This window comes from Anomaloglossus baeobatrachus (genome assembly GCF_048569485.1).
Source record: "Anomaloglossus baeobatrachus isolate aAnoBae1 chromosome 5 unlocalized genomic scaffold, aAnoBae1.hap1 SUPER_5_unloc_17, whole genome shotgun sequence".
NCBI lineage: Eukaryota > Metazoa > Chordata > Amphibia > Anura > Aromobatidae > Anomaloglossus > Anomaloglossus baeobatrachus.
In genome coordinates, this window is record NW_027441792.1 from 681,715 (window position 1) to 702,529 (window position 20,815).

Below are 20,815 nucleotides of genomic sequence, written 5' to 3' on the forward strand. Positions count from 1 at the left end.
CATCTTTGAACCTTTATTATTATTATTATTATTATTGTTTATTTATAGAGCACCATTGATTCCATGGTGCTGTACATGAGGGGGTTACATACAGAATACATGTACACGTTACAATAGACAGACTAGCACAGGGGGAAGAGGGCCCTGCCCTTGCGGGCTTACATCCTAAAGGATTTTGGGGAGGAGACAGTAGGTGGGGTGTAGGTGGGGCGGCAGCTCCGCACGGTGGTGGGGCGGCAGCTCCGCACGGTGGTGGGGCGGCAGCTCCGCACGGTGGTGGGGCGGCAGCTCCGCACGGTGGTGGGGCGGCAGCTCCGCACGGTGGTGGGGCGGCAGCTCCGCACGGTGGTGGGGCGGCAGCTCCGCACGGTGGTGGGGCGGCAGCTCTGCACGGTGGTGGGGCGGCAGCTCCGCACGGTGGTGAAGCAGTGAGGTCATTGAAGGTTATAGGCATTTCTGAACAGATGAGTCTTTAGGTTCCGTTTGAAGCTTGCGAGTGTAGTAGATAGTCTGACGTGTTGAGGCAGTGAGTTCCAGGAGACTGGGGATGCTCGGGAGAAGTCTTGGAGTCGGTTGCATGAGGAGCGAATGAGAGAGGAGGATAGAAGGAGATCTTGGGAGGACCGGAGGTTACGTTTTGGAGTGTAGCGAGAGATTAGTTCAGAGATATATGGAGGAGACAGATTATGGATAGCTTTGTAGGTCAGTGTTAGTAATTTGAATTGGATACGGTGGAAGATTGGGAGCCAGTGGAGGGACTTGCAGAGAGGAGACGCGGGGTGGTATTGAGGAGAGAGGTGGATCAGTCGGGCAGCAGAGTTAAGGATGGACTGGAGAGGGGCAAGTGTGTTAGCAGGGAGACCACAGAGGAGGATGTTGCAGTAGTCGATGCGGGAGATTATGAGGGCGTGCACTAGAATTTTTGTAGATTGGGGATTGAGAAAAGGGCGGATTCTGGAGATATTTTTGAGTTGAAAACGGCAGGAGGTGGTGAGGGATTGGATGTGCGGTATGAAGGACAGGGCAGAGTCAAAGGTCACTCCGAGGCACCGAACTTTGGGTGCTGGGGAGAGCGTGATGTTATTAATTGTAATGGATAGATCAGGTGGAGAGTGCAGGGGAGATGGAGGAAAGATGATCAGTTCAGTTTTGGCCATATTGAGCTTTAGGAAGCGAGAGGAAAAGAAGGAAGATATAGCAGATAGGCACTCTGGGATTCTGGACAGCAGAGATGTGACATCTGGACCAGAGAGGTAGATCTGAGTGTCATCAGCATATAGGTGGTACTGGAAGCCATGGGACTTTATGAGTTGTCCCAGGCCAAATGTATAGATAGAAAAAAGTAAGGGTCCCAGGACAGAGCCTTGAGGGACACCAACAGAGAGAGAACGGGATGAAGAGGTTGTGTGGGAATGGGAGACACTAAAAGTGCGGTTGGAGAGGTATGAAGAGATCCAAGAGAGAGCGAGGTCTCTGACACCAAGGGAAGAGAGGATCTGTAGTAGCAGGGAGTGGTCAACAGTGTCAAAGGCTGAGGATAGGTCTAGAAGTAGGAGTACAGAGAAGTGGTTGTTAGCTTTGGCGGTAAGTAAGTCATTTGTGATTTTAGTCAGGGCAGTTTCAGTGGAATGATGTGGACGGAAGCCGGACTGTAGGTTGTCAAAGAGACAAAGACAAAGACAAAGAGACCTTTCCTCTTGAACTACCCGTATTTCGTCAATTTTTTCTTTTGGAACAAAAAAAAAAAAAACCTTGATTCCATGCAGTTGCTCGTTGCAAAAGTTGAATAAATCCACCGGGGTCAGTATTTGGTTTTCAGTTGGGCGTTGAAGACTGGCACGAGCTGCCAACCTCTTTGCTGTCCCTCCAATCCCATCACAGGGCGACTTTCCATGACTGGTACCAAAAAAATTCCATTCAGCGCTGATGTTGAAATCAGCATTGTGGTGGCACAAGTTTGAGAAAATTTTTGAAATTTTTGTACTGGGCTGCAGATCCATCGCTGAAGTAGTGGATATGACGAATCCCATAGATGAGAGTCTTGAGATACTCCACAATTACTGTTACGAAAGTGTGGACTGCAACTGTGTCATGTTGTGAGCAATCAGTGATTAGTTATTATTAGTCAATAACTTTTCATAAATAAAAAGGTTTATAGGTTTTTGATTATAATAGACATTGCTAGCAACAATACAACTCTGTAACATGTGATAAGAATCTGAAAATCAAACACAAAATCAATTACGCGCATAAATAACACCATGTTCAGTGGCATTTTTCTTTTCTTAAACTGAGAGACTCCAAAAAAAAACAATGATCCTTGTAGAGAAAAATGTGCTCTAATGATAACAGAATTAATATATTTTAGGGGGACCCTTTTTGAGAAATTTGACCTAAAATAGGTAAAATTCGTTTTTTTTAAGTTTGTCATCATATGTGGGTGTGAATATTTCCACAAATACATATGCTTTGACCGTGGTATTGCAGCAATGCAAAGTCATGTAGATGTTTGGTGTACAGGGCAAAGCACCAGTTACTATTGGTTTTTGGTCTTGAGTTATATATGGGCAAAGTTAGGCATAAATTTTATGCGAGGCGTTTTACAAGCTACTTTGACACAAAATTGCGGCCGAAATATTGTTTTGTCATAGCCGGTAATAATTTTATCGTGTTTAGCAGCAAAAGTTGAGCTAGTATGCCAAATTTCAGCATCATAGCCAGTATAGAACTCTAATGGCTATGTGCCAAAGTTTGCAAAATCCTCTTAGCTGAAGCCGCAGGCTTGGGGGGGGCCTCCAGTGAAAGGTCAACAGTGCCCAATGTATTTGAGATCTGGCCCTAAAAAATTACAGAACCTCTTTTCAAACATACATGTACATCCCTATAAATTTTCAACAAAATCGGAGAAGGTCGAGTGGGGACCACTGGTCCACTTGACACGGAATGACCCAGCTTTCAGTCATAAGGATGGCCCTGATGTGGTTTTAGGCACCGCTCCATATACTGCACTGCTGGCAATGACTTACAGCAGGTTCCAATGCTGAGCGGCTGTCAGTCACTGCGGGGGGCAGGGGATATATGTGGTAATAACAGACATTTCCCTTATTTTCCCACCAGTATCGCTCAACATGAGGAATAGGGCTGAGCAGATCCAGACTGTAAAAGTCCAGATCCGCACAGTTTCAAAGATGCCCGGGTTTCGGCCCAGGATTCCAGGTGTACAATCCGGATTAAGAAATGAAAGGGAAAATAAGAATTAAGAGAGAGTTTCATACTTACGGAGACTAAAGGCCCTGTCACACACAGAGATAAATCTGCGGCAGATCTGTGGCAGATCTGTGGTTGCAGTGAAATTGTGGACAATCAGTGCCAGGTTTGTGGCTGTGTACAAAGGGAACAATATGTCCATGATTTCACTGCAACCACAGATCTGCCAAAGATTTATCTCTGTGTGTGATGGGGCCTTTAGTGTCATGGCGGCAAACTTCTTCCGGGTTGCACATTCACTTCGTGTACTGCACAATAGGCTCGTCGCATACACACAGCTTTCCGAGCTTTCCCTTCCCACCGGCCGTCCTGTCGTCTCTGATGCGCCCCCAGCCTGTGACAGCATCTGCCTGCAGTCATCGCGGCTCAACCATAGTCTACACTCAAAGCCAGCAGTCGTTCTCTGTGGCCGCTCACTGTGAGATGTAGCAGATCTGAAAGTGACGTGGGATCTCGTGTGGATTACGCCAGACCTGGAGCGGTGTTTGGGGTTAATAAAATGGTGAAGAAGGGTGCGTTTTGTATGTTATTCCAAATAACGGATTTTTCCTGTGTTTGTACTTATTTACTTTCATTTACAGGTTAGTGTTGCAGGTATCTCATAGACGCCCGTGCCATCAGCAACCTAGGGTTTAGTAGCAGCTGTGCACTTTTATTAACTCTTGCTATTACCCCGATATCCACCCCACCAGGACAACGGGAAGAGCCTGTAAAGCTTCAGGATCTAACGATTGCGGCAATACCAGTCGGCTGCGGGCTGAAAATACTAGACCTCAGCTGGCTTTATCTTGGCTGTGGATGAAAATTGGGGGGACCGCACATTGTTTGTTTTTTTAAAGTAACAAAAAAAATGCAAATTTGGTGCTGAAATCTGGTGCAGACGATTTCAGCACCAAACGTGCACCTCCTGGCACAAAACCGTGGCAAAAATCGCAGCAAAAAAACACGGCAAAAAAATGCGTAAAAAACGGGGGTTTTTTTGCCAGGAGATGTGCATTGGGTGCAGGAATATGGTGTAAAAATTTCAGCACCAAATTTGCATACCTTGACCCAAAAATGCAAAAAAAAATTATTTTTTTCTGCCAGGAGGTGCAAATTTGGTGATGAAATCTGGTGCAGACGATTTCAGTAACAAATAACCACCTACTGGCACAAAACCGCTGCAAAAAATCGTGACAAAAACAAGTGTAAAAAAAAAAACGCGTTTTTTTTGCCAGGAATATGGTATACAATTTCAGGACCAAATTTGCATCTCTTGGCCAATAAAACTGTGATTTTCTGCCAGGAGATGCAGGTCTGTGAACTCAGTGACCTCCACCTGAGGTCAGGTTACCAGCTCATTCATTCTCTGGAGCTCACAGCGAGTGGTCGTGCTCTATGGCCATTATTATTATATAATTATTATTATTATTATAATTAAAAAAAAAAAAGCCGCATGCGGTTTTATCTTAGGCCAGAATTACACTTGCGAGAGTCTCACGTCGCATCACCCGGCACAGCCGCACACTCTTCTGACAGGAGCGGGCTACATGTGTTTCTGTGTACATGCACGCTCATGTTCAGAGAATGGCAGGCCGTGCCGGGTGATGTGATGTGAGTCCCTCGCACGTGTGACTCTGCATACACAGCACGGATAAAGCCCGACAGCTGGGGGAGGCAGCGGGGGGCTTTATCTGTGCTGGCATCAAAATATGGGGGACCCTGCACCAATTGTTTTATTTCTTTATTTTTATACCACCATATTGACCTGCACACACTTGTACTGATTTCCCCACTCACCGGCCATCCTGCCGCATGTGATTGGTTGCAGTCAGTTAACACTCTGCCACTCAGGGTGGGGGTGCGCCTAACTGCAACCAATTGCACGGACGAGCAAAGCAGTGAATAGTCAATTGTTGGCTCCGGAAGGAAAAGCATAACCCGGAAGCAGCTGCCACCATGACACAGCCTTGGTGACTGCAACGCGCGCTCCTGCCCCTCTATCCCTTACACCAACTTTTTTAATCTCCAGATTCTGGTCTCCATAGACTTATAATGGCACTGAATTCCGGATCGGATTGATTTCTTTTTTAAATTGAGTAGGGTTCCGCCGGTCCTGGTTTTTTGCGAGTCCGATCAGCCTTAATCAGGAATAAAAAACTTGATACTGAAGTTGGTTTCTTATTAGTCCAGTTTCTTATTTGAGGCTGAGGTTGGTTTCTTAATTGGATTTTTTTTTTTTAAACAGGGGGGCTTTTTTGTCTTTTACTTCAAATAAAAGATTTTTTTGGGTGTCTGTGTTTATTTACTTTCACTTACAGATTACTGATTAGTGTGTCGCATAGACGCCTGCTATCTCTAATCTAGGGCTCAGTGGCAGCTGTGGGCTGCCATTATCTCATTACCCTGATTGCCACTGCACCAAGGCAATGGGAAGAGCCAGGTCCAGCGGCAGAATTGGAGCAATTTATGGATGCGTCACTTCTGGGGCGGGTGTGGTCTGCTATTGGTAGGATGGAAAGGGCCAAATAATGATGGCCCTTTCCACTCAAATAATATCAGCCCCCAGTTCTCTGCTGTACCTTGGCTGGTTTTAGAAAAATAAAGGGGACCCTTTGTCGTTTAAAAAAAAATAAATTAAAAAAGCGTGGGATCCCCTCTATTTTTCATAACTAGCCAAAGTACATCAGACAGCTGAGGGTTGCAGTCGGCAGCTGATGCTATTCCTGTCCTGGATATGAAAAATGGGGGGGGGACCCACGTAATTTTTTTACCCCCAAAAATTAATAAAATAGCTGTCCAAGTGAGCTAGCCCTCTATCGAGCTATTCTGTTATTTCTTTCAATTATATATGTTCTCATTTTTTCTATCTATTCTATCAATTATCCTAGTCCTATCATATTTTGATTCTCCTTTAAAACATACATTAACAAAATCGCAGCAGAATCGCAGCAGCATTACAAGCGTATTATTAGATTTTCATTCTCTCTGGGACAAGGTGCAGTTTTGGTTGCAGTTTGTGTGCAGCAAAAACAGCAGTGTGCGCATGTAGCCTTACATGACTTTGGGGGACTGATATCACCTCAACATTATATAGTGATGTCTTCTACCCTAACCTACTGTATCCTCACCTATCCCTTATAGACTGTGAGCCTTCGCGGGCAGGGACCTCTCTCCTCCTGTACCTGTCTGTGTCTTGTATTGTTTCTGAATATTGTACTTGTCCCTATTATGTATACCCCTTTCACATGTAAAGCGCCATGGAATTGATGGCGCTATAATAATAAATAATAATAATAATGTCTCACATCAAAGTCTGGTCACTCCAGCCGGGCCCAAATGGGTTCTGGGCATCAGAACTGGCAGCAAAGAGGGCAAATAGGCAATTCACCCAGATTTACACAAGTAACTGGTGTTTTATAAACTTCACGTCAGTTTGTTGATAAAAATCTGGAAAAAATAAAAAAACCTAAATAAGAAACCGACTTCAGCCTCGTCATAAAGCAAAGAAACAATAAAGACGACAACAGGAAAATGAAGGAGAGGAAATAACAGAGACCCTGCACCAACCTCCACCTGCAGAGCCGCACACTAGATATATAATAACCTGCACCTACCTCCACCTGCAGAGCCGCACACTAGATATATAATACCCTGCACCTACCTCCACCTGCAGAGCCGCACACTAGATATATAATACCCTGCACCTACCTCCACCTGCAGAGCCGCACACTAGATATATAATACCCTGCACCTACCTCCACCTGCAGAGCCGCACACTAGATATATAATACCCTGCACCTACCTCCACCTGCAGAGCCGCACACTAGATATATAATACCCTGCACCTACCTCCACCTGCAGAGCCGCACACTAGATATATAATAACCTGCACCTACCTCCACCTGCAGAGCCGCACACTAGATATATAATACCCTGCACCTACCTCCACCTGCAGAGCCGCACACTAGATATATAATACCCTGCACCTACCTCCACCTGCAGAGCCGCACACTAGATATATAATACCCTGCACCTACCTCCACCTGCAGAGCCGCACACTAGATATATAATACCCTGCACCAACCTCCACCTGCAGAGCCGCACACTAGATATATAATAACCTGCACCTACCTCCACCTGCAGAGCCGCACACTAGATATATAATACCCTGCACCTACCTCCACCTGCAGAGCCGCACACTAGATATATAATACCCTGCACCTACCTCCACCTGCAGAGCCGCACACTAGATATATAATACCCTGCACCTACCTCCACCTGCAGAGCCGCACACTAGATATATAATACCCTGCACCTACCTCCACCTGCAGAGCCGCACACTAGATATATAATAACCTGCACCTACCTCCACCTGCAGAGCCGCACACTAGATATATAATACCCTGCACCTACCTCCACCTGCAGAGCCGCACACTAGATATATAATACCCTGCACCTACCTCCACCTGCAGAGCCGCACACTAGATATATAATACCCTGCACCTACCTCCACCTGCAGAGCCGCACACTAGATATATAATACCCTGCACCTACCTCCACCTGCAGAGCCGCACACTAGATATATAATACCCTGCACCTACCTCCACCTGCAGAGCCGCACACTAGATATATAATAACCTGCACCTACCTCCACCTGCAGAGCCGCACACTAGATATATAATACCCTGCACCTACCTCCACCTGCAGAGCCGCACACTAGATATATAATACCCTGCACCTACCTCCACCTGCAGAGCCGCACACTAGATATATAATACCCTGCACCTACCTCCACCTGCAGAGCCGCACACTAGATATATAATACCCTGCACCTACCTCCACCTGCAGAGCCGCACACTAGATATATAATACCCTGCACCTACCTCCACCTGCAGAGCCGCACACTAGATATATAATACCCTGCACCTACCTCCTCCTGCAGAGCCGCACACTAGATATATAATAACCTGCACCTACCTCCACCTGCAGAGCCGCACACTAGATATATAATACCCTGCACCTACCTCCACCTGCAGAGCCGCACACTAGATATATAATACCCTGCACCTACCTCCTCCTGCAGAGCCGCACACTAGATATATAATACCCTGCACCTACCTCCACCTGCAGAGCCGCACACTAGATATATAATACCCTGCACCTACCTCCACCTGCAGAGCCGCACACTAGATATATAATACCCTGCACCTACCTCCACCTGCAGAGCCGCACACTAGATATATAATACCCTGCACCTACCTCCACCTGCAGAGCCGCACACTAGATATATAATACCCTGCACCTACCTCCACCTGCAGAGCCGCACACTAGATATATAATACCCTGCACCTACCTCCTCCTGCAGAGCCGCACACTAGATATATAATAACCTGCACCTACCTCCACCTGCAGAGCCGCACACTAGATATATAATACCCTGCACCTACCTCCACCTGCAGAGCCGCACACTAGATATATAATACCCTGCACCTACCTCCACCTGCAGAGCCGCACACTAGATATATAATACCCTGCACCTACCTCCACCTGCAGAGCCGCACACTAGATATATAATACCCTGCACCTACCTCCACCTGCAGAGCCGCACACTAGATATATAATACCCTGCACCTACCTCCACCTGCAGAGCCGCACACTAGATATATAATAACCTGCACCTACCTCCACCTGCAGAGCCGCACACTAGATATATAATACCCTGCACCTACCTCCACCTGCAGAGCCGCACACTAGATATATAATACCCTGCACCTACCTCCACCTGCAGAGCCGCACACTAGATATATAATACCCTGCACCTACCTCCACCTGCAGAGCCGCACACTAGATATATAATACCCTGCACCTACCTCCTCCTGCAGAGCCGCACACTAGATATATAATACCCTGCACCTACCTCCACCTGCAGAGCCGCACACTAGATATATAATACCCTGCACCTACCTCCACCTGCAGAGCCGCACACTAGATATATAATGCCCTGCACCTACCTCCACCTGCAGAGCCGCACACTAGATATATAATGCCCTGCACCTACCTCCTCCTGCAGAGCCGCACACTAGATATATAATACCCTGCACCTACCTCCACCTGCAGAGCCGCACACTAGATATATAATACCCTGCACCTACCTCCACCTGCAGAGCCGCACACTAGATATATAATACCCTGCACCTACCTCCACCTGCAGAGCCGCACACTAGATATATAATACCCTGCACCTACCTCCACCTGCAGAGCCGCACACTAGATATATAATACCCTGCACCTACCTCCACCTGCAGAGCCGCACACTAGATATATAATACCCTGCACCTACCTCCACCTGCAGAGCCGCACACTAGATATATAATACCCTGCACCTACCTCCTCCTGCAGAGCCGCACACTAGATATATAATAACCTGCACCTACCTCCACCTGCAGAGCCGCACACTAGATATATAATACCCTGCACCTACCTCCACCTGCAGAGCCGCACACTAGATATATAATACCCTGCACCTACCTCCTCCTGCAGAGCCGCACACTAGATATATAATACCCTGCACCTACCTCCACCTGCAGAGCCGCACACTAGATATATAATACCCTGCACCTACCTCCACCTGCAGAGCCGCACACTAGATATATAATACCCTGCACCTACCTCCACCTGCAGAGCCGCACACTAGATATATAATACCCTGCACCTACCTCCACCTGCAGAGCCGCACACTAGATATATAATACCCTGCACCTACCTCCACCTGCAGAGCCGCACACTAGATATATAATAACCTGCACCTACCTCCACCTGCAGAGCCGCACACTAGATATATAATACCCTGCACCTACCTCCACCTGCAGAGCCGCACACTAGATATATAATACCCTGCACCTACCTCCACCTGCAGAGCCGCACACTAGATATATAATACCCTGCACCTACCTCCACCTGCAGAGCCGCACACTAGATATATAATACCCTGCACCTACCTCCTCCTGCAGAGCCGCACACTAGATATATAATAACCTGCACCTACCTCCACCTGCAGAGCCGCACACTAGATATATAATACCCTGCACCTACCTCCACCTGCAGAGCCGCACACTAGATATATAATACCCTGCACCTACCTCCACCTGCAGAGCCGCACACTAGATATATAATACCCTGCACCTACCTCCACCTGCAGAGCCGCACACTAGATATATAATACCCTGCACCTACCTCCACCTGCAGAGCCGCACACTAGATATATAATACCCTGCACCTACCTCCACCTGCAGAGCCGCACACTAGATATATAATAACCTGCACCTACCTCCACCTGCAGAGCCGCACACTAGATATATAATACCCTGCACCTACCTCCACCTGCAGAGCCGCACACTAGATATATAATACCCTGCACCTACCTCCACCTGCAGAGCCGCACACTAGATATATAATACCCTGCACCTACCTCCACCTGCAGAGCCGCACACTAGATATATAATACCCTGCACCTACCTCCTCCTGCAGAGCCGCACACTAGATATATAATACCCTGCACCTACCTCCACCTGCAGAGCCGCACACTAGATATATAATACCCTGCACCTACCTCCACCTGCAGAGCCGCACACTAGATATATAATGCCCTGCACCTACCTCCACCTGCAGAGCCGCACACTAGATATATAATGCCCTGCACCTACCTCCTCCTGCAGAGCCGCACACTAGATATATAATACCCTGCACCTACCTCCACCTGCAGAGCCGCACACTAGATATATAATACCCTGCACCTACCTCCACCTGCAGAGCCGCACACTAGATATATAATACCCTGCACCTACCTCCACCTGCAGAGCCGCACACTAGATATATAATACCCTGCACCTACCTCCACCTGCAGAGCCGCACACTAGATATATAATAACCTGCACCTACCTCCACCTGCAGAGCCGCTCACTACATATATAATACCCTGCACCTACCTCCACCTGCAGAGCCGCACACTAGATATATAATACCCTGCACCTACCTCCACCTGCAGAGCCGCACACTAGATATATAATACCCTGCACCTACCTCCACCTGCAGAGCCGCACACTAGATATATAATACCCTGCACCTACCTCCACCTGCAGAGCCGCACACTAGATATATAATACCCTGCACCTACCTCCACCTGCAGAGCCGCACACTAGATATATAATACCCTGCACCTACCTCCACCTGCAGAGCCGCACACTAGATATATAATACCCTGCACCTACCTCCACCTGCAGAGCCGCACACTAGATATATAATACCCTGCACCTACCTCCACCTGCAGAGCCGCACACTAGATATATAATACCCTGCACCTACCTCCACCTGCAGAGCCGCACACTAGATATATAATACCCTGCACCTACCTCCACCTGCAGAGCCGCACACTAGATATATAATACCCTGCACCTACCTCCACCTGCAGAGCCGCACACTAGATATATAATACCCTGCACCTACCTCCACCTGCAGAGCCGCACACTAGATATATAATACCCTGCACCTACCTCCACCTGCAGAGCCGCACACTAGATATATAATACCCTGCACCTACCTCCACCTGCAGAGCCGCACACTAGATATATAATACCCTGCACCTACCTCCACCTGCAGAGCCGCACACTAGATATATAATACCCTGCACCTACCTCCACCTGCAGAGCCGCACACTAGATATATAATACCCTGCACCTACCTCCACCTGCAGAGCCGCACACTAGATATATAATACCCTGCACCTACCTCCACCTGCAGAGCCGCACACTAGATATATAATACCCTGCACCTACCTCCACCTGCAGAGCCGCACACTAGATATATAATACCCTGCACCTACCTCCACCTGCAGAGCCGCACACTAGATATATAATACCCTGCACCTACCTCCACCTGCAGAGCCGCACACTAGATATATAATAACCTGCACCTACCTCCACCTGCAGAGCCGCACACTAGATATATAATACCCTGCACCTACCTCCAACTGCAGAGCCGCACACTAGATATATAATACCCTGCACCTACCTCCACCTGCAGAGCCGCACACTAGATATATAATACCCTGCACCTACCTCCACCTGCAGAGCCGCACACTAGATATATAATACCCTGCACCTACCTCCACCTGCAGAGCCGCACACTAGATATATAATAACCTGCACCTACCTCCACCTGCAGAGCCGCACACTAGATATATAATACCCTGCACCTACCTCCACCTGCAGAGCCGCACACTGGATATATAATAACCTGCACCTACCTCCTCCTGCAGAGCCGCACACTAGATATATAATACCCTGCACCTACCTCCACCTGCAGAGCCGCACACTAGATATATAATAACCTGCACCTACCTCCACCTGCAGAGCCGCACACTAGATATATAATACCCTGCACCTACCTCCACCTGCAGAGCCGCACACTAGATATATAATAACCTGCACCTACCTCCACCTGCAGAGCCGCACACTAGATATATAATACCCAGCACCTACCTCCACCTGCAGAGCCGCACACTAGATATATAATACCCTGCACCTACCTCCACCTGCAGAGCCGCACACTAGATATATAATACCCTGCACCTACCTCCACCTGCAGAGCCGCACACTAGATATATAATACCCTGCACCTACCTCCACCTGCAGAGCCGCACACTAGATATATAATACCCTGCACCTACCTCCACCTGCAGAGCCGCACACTAGATATATAATACCCTGCACCTACCTCCACCTGCAGAGCCGCACACTAGATATATAATACCCTGCACCTACCTCCACCTGCAGAGCCGCACACTAGATATATAATACCCTGCACCTACCTCCACCTGCAGAGCCGCACACTAGATATATAATACCCTGCACCTACCTCCACCTGCAGAGCCGCACACTAGATATATAATAACCTGCACCTACCTCCACCTGCAGAGCCGCATACAGATATATAATACCCTGCACCTACCTCCACCTGCAGAGCCGCACACTAGATATATAATACCCTGCACCTACCTCCACCTGCAGAGCCGCACACTAGATATATAATACCCTGCACCTACCTCCACCTGCAGAGCCGCACACTAGATATATAATAACCTGCACCTACCTCCACCTGCAGAGCCGCACACTAGATATATAATACCCTGCACCTACCTCCACCTGCAGAGCCGCACACTAGATATATAATACCCTGCACCTACCTCCACCTGCAGAGCCGCACACTAGATATATAATACCCTGCACCTACCTCCACCTGCAGAGCCGCACACTAGATATATAATACCCTGCACATACCTCCACCTGCAGAGCCGCACACTAGATATATAATACCCTGCACCTACCACCACCTGCAGAGCCGCACACTAGATATATAATACCCTGCACCTACCTCCACCTGCAGAGCCGTACACTGGATATATAATACCCTGCACCTACCTCCACCTGCAGAGCCGCACACTAGATATATAATACCCTGCACCTACCTCCACCTGCAGAGCCGCACACTAGATATATAATACCCTGCACCTACCTCCACCTGCAGAGCCGCACACTAGATATATAATACCCTGCACCTACCTCCTCCTGCAGAGCCGCACACTAGATATATAATACCCTGCACCTACCTCCACCTGCAGAGCCGCACACTGGATATATAATACCCTGCACCTACCTCCACCTGCAGAGCCGCACACTAGATATATAATACCCTGCACCTACCTCCACCTGCAGAGCAGCACACTAGATATATAATACCCTGCACCTACCTCCACCTGCAGAGCCGCACACTAGATATATAATACCCTGCACCTACCTCCTCCTGCAGAGCCGCACACTAGATATATAATACCCTGCACCTACCTCCACCTGCAGAGCCGCACACTAGATATATAATACCCTGCACCTACCTCCTCCTGCAGAGCCGCACACTAGATATATAATACCCTGCACCTACCTCCACCTGCAGAGCCGCACACTAGATATATAATACCCTGCACCTACCTCCACCTGCAGAGCCGCACACTAGATATATAATACCCTGCACCTACCTCCTCCTGCAGAGCCGCACACTAGATATATAATACCCTGCACCTACCTCCACCTGCAGAGCCGCACACTAGATATATAATACCCTGCACCTACCTCCACCTGCAGAGCCGCACACTAGATATATAATGCCCTGCACCTACCTCCATCTGCAGAGCCGCACACTAGATATATAATGCCCTGCACCTACCTCCTCCTGCAGAGCCGCACACTAGATATATAATACCCTGCACCTACCTCCACCTGCAGAGCCGCACACTAGATATATAATACCCTGCACCTACCTCCACCTGCAGAGCCGCACACTAGATATATAATACCCTGCACCTACCTCCACCTGCAGAGCCGCACACTAGATATATAATACCCTGCACCTACCTCCACCTGCAGAGCCGCACACTAGATATATAATAACCTGCACCTACCTCCACCTGCAGAGCCGCTCACTACATATATAATACCCTGCACCTACCTCCACCTGCAGAGCCGCACACTAGATATATAATACCCTGCACCTACCTCCACCTGCAGAGCCGCACACTAGATATATAATACCCTGCACCTACCTCCACCTGCAGAGCCGCACACTAGATATATAATACCCTGCACCTACCTCCACCTGCAGAGCCGCACACTAGATATATAATACCCTGCACCTACCTCCACCTGCAGAGCCGCACACTAGATATATAATACCCTGCACCTACCTCCACCTGCAGAGCCGCACACTAGATATATAATACCCTGCACCTACCTCCACCTGCAGAGCCGCACACTAGATATATAATACCCTGCACCTACCTCCACCTGCAGAGCCGCACACTAGATATATAATACCCTGCACCTACCTCCACCTGCAGAGCCGCACACTAGATATATAATACCCTGCACCTACCTCCACCTGCAGAGCCGCACACTAGATATATAATACCCTGCACCTACCTCCACCTGCAGAGCCGCACACTAGATATATAATACCCTGCACCTACCTCCACCTGCAGAGCCGCACACTAGATATATAATACCCTGCACCTACCTCCACCTGCAGAGCCGCACACTAGATATATAATACCCTGCACCTACCTCCACCTGCAGAGCCGCACACTAGATATATAATACCCTGCACCTACCTCCACCTGCAGAGCCGCACACTAGATATATAATACCCTGCACCTACCTCCACCTGCAGAGCCGCACACTAGATATATAATACCCTGCACCTACCTCCACCTGCAGAGCCGCACACTAGATATATAATACCCTGCACCTACCTCCACCTGCAGAGCCGCACACTAGATATATAATACCCTGCACCTACCTCCACCTGCAGAGCCGCACACTAGATATATAATACCCTGCACCTACCTCCACCTGCAGAGCCGCACACTAGATATATAATACCCTGCACCTACCTCCACCTGCAGAGCCGCACACTAGATATATAATACCCTGCACCTACCTCCACCTGCAGAGCCGCACACTAGATATATAATACCCTGCACCTACCTCCACCTGCAGAGCCGCACACTAGATATATAATAACCTGCACCTACCTCCACCTGCAGAGCCGCACACTAGATATATAATACCCTGCACCTACCTCCAACTGCAGAGCCGCACACTAGATATATAATACCCTGCACCTACCTCCACCTGCAGAGCCGCACACTAGATATATAATACCCTGCACCTACCTCCACCTGCAGAGCCGCACACTAGATATATAATACCCTGCACCTACCTCCACCTGCAGAGCCGCACACTAGATATATAATAACCTGCACCTACCTCCACCTGCAGAGCCGCACACTGGATATATAATACCCTGCACCTACCTCCACCTGCAGAGCCGCACACTGGATATATAATAACCTGCACCTACCTCCTCCTGCAGAGCCGCACACTAGATATATAATACCCTGCACCTACCTCCACCTGCAGAGCCGCACACTAGATATATAATAACCTGCACCTACCTCCACCTGCAGAGCCGCACACTAGATATATAATACCCTGCACCTACCTCCACCTGCAGAGCCGCACACTAGATATATAATAACCTGCACCTACCTCCACCTGCAGAGCCGCACACTAGATATATAATACCCAGCACCTACCTCCACCTGCAGAGCCGCACACTAGATATATAATACCCTGCACCTACCTCCACCTGCAGAGCCGCACACTAGATATATAATACCCTGCACCTACCTCCACCTGCAGAGCCGCACACTAGATATATAATACCCTGCACCTACCTCCACCTGCAGAGCCGCACACTAGATATATAATACCCTGCACCTACCTCCACCTGCAGAGCCGCACACTAGATATATAATACCCTGCACCTACCTCCACCTGCAGAGCCGCACACTAGATATATAATACCCTGCACCTACCTCCACCTGCAGAGCCGCACACTAGATATATAATACCCTGCACCTACCTCCACCTGCAGAGCCGCACACTAGATATATAATACCCTGCACCTACCTCCACCTGCAGAGCCGCACACTAGATATATAATAACCTGCACCTACCTCCACCTGCAGAGCCGCATACAGATATATAATACCCTGCACCTACCTCCACCTGCAGAGCCGCACACTAGATATATAATACCCTGCACCTACCTCCACCTGCAGAGCCGCACACTAGATATATAATACCCTGCACCTACCTCCACCTGCAGAGCCGCACACTAGATATATAATAACCTGCACCTACCTCCACCTGCAGAGCCGCACACTAGATATATAATACCCTGCACCTACCTCCACCTGCAGAGCCGCACACTAGATATATAATACCCTGCACCTACCTCCACCTGCAGAGCCGCACACTAGATATATAATACCCTGCACCTACCTCCACCTGCAGAGCCGCACACTAGATATATAATACCCTGCACATACCTCCACCTGCAGAGCCGCACACTAGATATATAATACCCTGCACCTACCACCACCTGCAGAGCCGCACACTAGATATATAATACCCTGCACCTACCTCCACCTGCAGAGCCGTACACTGGATATATAATACCCTGCACCTACCTCCACCTGCAGAGCCGCACACTAGATATATAATACCCTGCACCTACCTCCACCTGCAGAGCCGCACACTAGATATATAATACCCTGCACCTACCTCCACCTGCAGAGCCGCACACTAGATATATAATACCCTGCACCTACCTCCTCCTGCAGAGCCGCACACTAGATATATAATACCCTGCACCTACCTCCACCTGCAGAGCCGCACACTGGATATATAATACCCTGCACCTACCTCCACCTGCAGAGCCGCACACTAGATATATAATACCCTGCACCTACCTCCACCTGCAGAGCCGCACACTAGATATATAATACCCTGCACCTACCTCCACCTGCAGAGCCGCACACTAGATATATAATACCCTGCACCTACCTCCTCCTGCAGAGCCGCACACTAGATATATAATACCCTGCACCTACCTCCACCTGCAGAGCCGCACACTAGATATATAATACCCTGCACCTACCTCCTCCTGCAGAGCCGCACACTAGATATATAATACCCTGCACCTACCTCCACCTGCAGAGCCGCACACTAGATATATAATACCCTGCACCTACCTCCACCTGCAGAGCCGCACACTAGATATATAATACCCTGCACCTACCTCCTCCTGCAGAGCCGCACACTAGATATATAATACCCTGCACCTACCTCCACCTGCAGAGCCGCACACTGGATATATAATACCCTGCACCTACCTCCACCTGCAGAGCCGCACACTAGATATATAATACCCTGCACCTACCTCCACCTGCAGAGCCGCACACTGGATATATAATACCCTGCACCTACCTCCACCTGCAGAGCCGCACACTAGATATATAATACCCTGCACCTACCTCCACCTGCAGAGCCGCACACTAGATATATAATACCCTGCACCTACCTCCACCTGCAGAGCCGCACACTAGATATATAATACCCTGCACCTACCTCCACCTGCAGAGCCGCACACTAGATATATAATACCCTGCACCTACCTCCACCTGCAGAGCCGCACACTAGATATATAATACCCTGCACCTACCTCCACCTGCAGAGCCGCACACTAGATATATAATACCCTGCACCTACCTCCACCTGCAGAGCCGCACACTAGATATATAATACCCTGCACCTACCTCCACCTGCAGAGCCGCGCACCGGATATATGGCTGCTCTGTGCTTACAGGACCTGTGATGATGTCACATGGAGGGGAGGAGTCAGGGGTCACATGGTCAGCTCCTCAGTGTATGCAGGACTCTGCTGTGCTGGGTGTCATGGTGCTGGGTGAGGGGAGGTTATGTCAGGGGGTCACAGTGAGGTAATGGAGGCTGTATGTAGACAGGACACATCCTGGAAGCCGTGGACGGACATGGAGCAGATATCCTGGAAATCCAGGGATGAGCAGTGAAGTCTGAGGGGGCAGTGGCCACAGCTGTTTCTAGATTGTTCCAGAACTATTTACCCCGGCCACAGTAAGCGAGGGTCACTGAGCTTGTGAGGGGCAGTAAAGTCTGAGGGGGCCGGGAAGTGAATAGTATAAGCACAATATCATAGTGTGACACAAGAGCAGAGTTTGGAGTTTTCCTTACAAGTTTTCCTTTGTTTTTTGCTTTTATCTGCACTGTTCATCCCCATTTAATAGCAGCTCCATGGACAATGCTACCAGGTGTGTGTCTTGTCAGATGTATGCCTGCCTTGAGCAGCCGTTGGAGGGTGAATATGTCTGCACTCGATGTCAGCGTGTTACATATTTAGAAGCCCAGGTAACTGATCTAAATATGCAGCTCACAACACTCAGGAGCATTGAAAACCTGGAGAGGAGTTTAGAGCTCACTGAGCGGCTCTGGCTGGGGCCAGTGCTATGGAGGAGGGTGGAGGAGGGGAAGGTCAGGACCCAGAGGTAGGTAGCTGGGTAACCGAAGAAGAGGTAGGGGGAAAAGTGTCAGGGAGGCTAGTCCGGATCTGGCACAACCTAGTAAATATGACTGTGTGGCTGATATTAAAAAAATTGTTTAAAAGAACTGAGAGTCCTCAGTGGTTGATACCTTTAGGCCAGGACTAGGATCACTACAGCAGGACGTTGCTCCTAGCAACCAGGAAAATGGCTGCTGTAGGAAGGAGGGAAATAGGAGTACAGCAAAGGCCAGACAGATGTTGGTGGTTGGGGACTCTATAATTATGCGGACAGACAGGGTCATCTGTCACCGAGACCGTGAATGCCAAACAGTGAATTGTCTGCCGGGTGCTCGGGTTCGTCATATTGCGGATCGGGTAGACAGATTGCTAGGTGGGGCTGGGAAAAACTCAGCGGTCATAGTGCATATTGGTACTAATGACAAAGTTAGAGACAGGTGGAAGGTCCTTAATGATTACAAAGAACTAGGAGAGAAGCCGAAGTCCAGGACCTCCAAGGTGGTGTTTTCAGAAATACTAACGGTGCCACGAGCGTCACTAGAAAGACAACGGGAGCTTAGGGATATAGATACGTGGCTTAGAAATTGGTGCAGGAAGGAAGGGTTCACGTTCATGGAGAACTGGGCCGACTTCTTAGTCAGCTACAGGTTCTACAGTAGGGACGGGCTGCACCTCAATGGGGAGGGTGCAGAAGTGCTGGGGGAGAAAATGGTCAGACGGATGGAGGAGCTTTTAAACTAGGATCTGGGGGAGAGAGGGTAGTGGAGCAAATAAGGTGATAGAGCAGATAGAGATAGTGATACAGTAAGGGTATGTACGCACTAGGCGTTTTTTTCACACTGCGTTTTTATGTGCGTTTTTGTCTCAAAAAACGCACCCGCGGCTAAAGAACGCATGCGTTTTTACCGCGATTTGGTGCGTTTTTTGCTGTGTTTTTGCTCACTGCGTTTTTAATCAGTGCACAATGCCATTAAAGATTGTTGATGAAAAAAAAAGGTCTGATGTAATTTCCTTCTTCAAAATGTTCATTGTATGCAGGAGAGCAGACAGCTGCAGAACTAGTGTATGCAGGAGAGCAGACAGCTGCAGAACTAGTGTATGCAGGAGAGCAGACAGCTGCAGAACTAGTTTATGCAGGAGAGCAGACAGCTGCAGAACTAGTTTATGCAGGAGAGCAGACAGCTGCAGAACTAGTGTATGCAGGAGAGCAGACAGCTGCAGAACTAGTTTATGCAGGAGAGCAGACAGCTGCAGAACTAGTTTATGCAGGAGAGCAGACAGCTGCAGAACTAGTTTATGCAGGAGAGCAGACAGCTGCAGAACTAGTGTATGCAGGAGAGCAGACAGCAGCTGCAGAACTACAAGGCTCAGCATCCTCCATCCAGGACTGAATGCAGGAGTTTTTTGCCCCCCAAAAAAATGACGTGGGCTTCGCCATATTTTTGTATGCTAGCCGGGTACAGCAGGCAGGTACAGGCTGCCCCCAACCCCAGCTGCGTATTTGTACCCGGCTGGGAAC

General features: G+C 48.8%; 1 protein-coding gene and 1 pseudogene across 1 annotated transcript in view; both read right to left on the reverse strand.

Moving 5' to 3' along the window:
* LOC142258910 (gastrula zinc finger protein XlCGF66.1-like) overlaps positions 1-6,692 on the reverse strand; it is a 56,533-nt gene extending 49,841 nt beyond the window's left edge. Inside the window, exon 1 of the mRNA XM_075331470.1 lies at positions 6,555-6,692. The gene's annotated coding sequence lies outside the window, so the exon portion shown is untranslated. The remainder of the gene's footprint in view (positions 1-6,554) is intronic.
* LOC142258913 (uncharacterized) overlaps positions 1-20,815 on the reverse strand; it is a 185,962-nt pseudogene that overhangs the window by 99,155 nt on the left and 65,992 nt on the right.